General features: G+C 36.1%; 1 pseudogene; it reads left to right on the top strand.

The window, feature by feature from the left end:
• Positions 1 to 649: 649 nt before the first annotated feature.
• Positions 650 to 2,630, top strand: LOC114543890 (annotated as a pseudogene).
• The last annotated feature ends 236 nt before the right edge of the window (positions 2,631 to 2,866 follow it).

The raw sequence follows: 2,866 nt of genomic DNA, 5'->3' as shown, positions 1-2,866 counted from the left end.
TAATATTAATACCACTAAGCTGATTATGTTTTGAATCTAAAAATACCTTTAAAACAATGTAAAATATATGGTCTCTATAAGAAATACTTATTTTGACCAACGTATGAGCATAAAAGGCAGTAAAATGGCATTTTTAGTCCCTCATTTTTCTGATAAAACGGCTTTCTAGGGACTGATCAAAACAATCAAAAACAGATCTGACGAGGGGTGTGTAAAGCACATGTATATCCACATTTGTCACTTAGGCTACCCTACAAGGTCTTTAATAGTAGCGGGAAATTAGGAAATTAAGCAAAAAGTGGAGGTTTTTTGATGAAAATATCTTCATACAAATGTCGTGCAGGCTCCTAACTAAACGAATTGTGTAGATATATATTTTTGTAGCCTAACCAATACCTTATGCTTTCAAAAAAGTGTAAAAGAAAGACTGTGGAAAGCCGTAGTTGACCTATGTACGGAAGTTCGTAGATTCAAGATGGCGACTCAAGAAGACGAAGATTTATATTGCAAAAGAAGTCGTAAATGTTCGAAGTTAAGAGGCCATAAGGGACTTTGCAACTCTGAAAAAAAACTGGCAATATTTTGGGAAAATTCACCCGTTTTTATTGCAAACAAACGACGAAGAGAGTAGTTAGATAAGGAAAATCGTATGACTGAAACAATCCGAGAATGCGAATCGACAGCATCTCGTTTTCATGCCCAAGTAAAGCAGTTGGAAGACGCTAAGGTCGAGCTTATGAAAAGTTTGAGCAATAAAGGTAAGCTGATTTTGATTGGTGTAAAAATTAGGAGCATTACCCGAATATTTGTTGGACTATATCATATCTTTCTGAGCCTGTAGACCCCTAAACTTTGTTTGCGCTTCTTGGCAAGGAAATAAGCACGAGTGATTTTTGATCCAATAGAAAGTGAAGCAGAATACAATGATTATATTCTCTCTTGAATGATGTAAACAAAGTTTAGTTCGATATATTTTTCAAAATACACTGTATAATCATACTTTCAAACTGAATATTTAATATAAGCAGTGTTGTGTCTAACATACCATATACATGGCATCCTCTCTATTGATATTTTACTTTATTCAGATGCTGAATTGGTAAACCTAAACAGAGCATTTGAAGAGAAAAGCGAGCAAGTTGAAGCAATTAAACAGGAAATGTCAGTTAAAACACAGGAGAATCAAGAACTGAAGTCAATGATTTCTTCACTTGGCCTAGATTACAAACAATTTTCAAAGAGTAAGAGAATGAAAAATCCCACTTCGAAAGATATGATTAATGACTCCAGCTCAAGCACACGATACAGAAGAAGAAAAGAGACAGAGAAGGCCCTTACATTTATACATGGAGGAGAGGTATACATATGGATAGAGACTGTAATTTAGCCCATTAGGCTGTAAGGGTCTCCCCTTCGCGTGTAAGATAATTTGGCAATACATAGAGTAAAGTAAAAAGTTGAAGCACAATGGGGCAGATTGCTGAGTAGCTATATAAACAGCCAGGTATCATACTTGACCCATCATCAACATGTGTTGTACCCTTAAATTTATTTTACTTTGTCAAATGCCAGAGGTTCTGTGGTACGGTACTCATCAAAGAAAGACCTTTAGATCTTATGTAACTAGTTAATGGAAATAAGTAAATACTATATAGTACTAAAAATTCTTCATCCTAGATCACTATTTTAATTAATAGGTTGGTTCATTGTATGGTGCTTGGGACTACATAGTAGCTAATGCACAAAAGAATTTATCACCGAGGTCTTTATTGGGTACAAAAAGGAAAGCATCTACAACAACTGTTTGGAAACTCTATGAAAGATTACCAAATTTCAGCTGAAGCCATGAAGAACGCACTAGCTTTGAAGTACCAGAATTTCTTGTCCCGAAGAAAGTTTACACTTGTTTGCAAGACACAAGCATCCTACTTCAATGCCAACAAGGAGATATGGCTGCCAAAGAATATTAACTGTCTGGGGTTGGATCTGAGGCACCCTCAACCAGTATCCTCTAAAGCTGTTGACTTGTTTGTGAAAAATCTTGACATTGGTGATATTGAGCAGTTACCAGGCACATCAGGAGTTTCAAGGACAATCACTGGCCTGGTCTTTATGATTATTGATTTGCATCTTCGAGTACAACATCTCTCAAAAAAGCTTGTTTGGTTTAATGAAATGGAAAATCATTTCATATTCCAATTTTCTGATGATGGTGCTCCAGAGACAAGTGATCTCACAATGTCAATAGGTATGTACTGTAAATTCTGGAGTAAAATAGGCAATAATACATGGATGTGTGGAAGCATGGAACATGAGAAATCAATCCTATATTTATCAATCCTATAATATGGTATTAAACTAACTTAGCTTCAAATATGGAAAAAATTTCAGGAGTGCAACATGTTGCATTGATGAAACCTGTTATCATTTTTTGACTTTTCTTAGGATATATAATCACAGTGCTTATGTGCCCTATATTTATTCAATAGGAAGTGTTACTATGTGGAATCTTGGGGACCGTGTCCGAAGTAGAGATTTCCAGTATTTACTGCACTGTGTCAGCTTGGAAGAGAAACATCAAATTTTAGAAGATCTTTGGAAGCAGCACACTGATGAAATGGCTTTATTGAAGGAAATGTACTAACAGTTGCAGGAAAGCAGTGTACTGTTGAATTCCAACCGAGTGCAGATATGTCATGGCAAGGCTGGTCCAATAATGAGTTAAACCAGGCTGCTACACATCCTCTCCATATGCAAATGTAAGCAAAGCCAACATCTCAACAATGGGTGGTTCTATTGGCAATGCTGATACCGATACTTGGAAACCTTGTACTAATGCCACCTGAGAGGAACATGCAAAGTTAGT

This window comes from Dendronephthya gigantea, unplaced genomic scaffold, assembly GCF_004324835.1.
Source record: "Dendronephthya gigantea isolate DGI-Jeju-01 unplaced genomic scaffold, DenGig_1.0 000580F, whole genome shotgun sequence".
NCBI classification, from domain to species: Eukaryota; Metazoa; Cnidaria; class Anthozoa; order Malacalcyonacea; family Nephtheidae; genus Dendronephthya; species Dendronephthya gigantea.
This window is presented reverse-complemented; position numbering and strand designations above follow the sequence as displayed.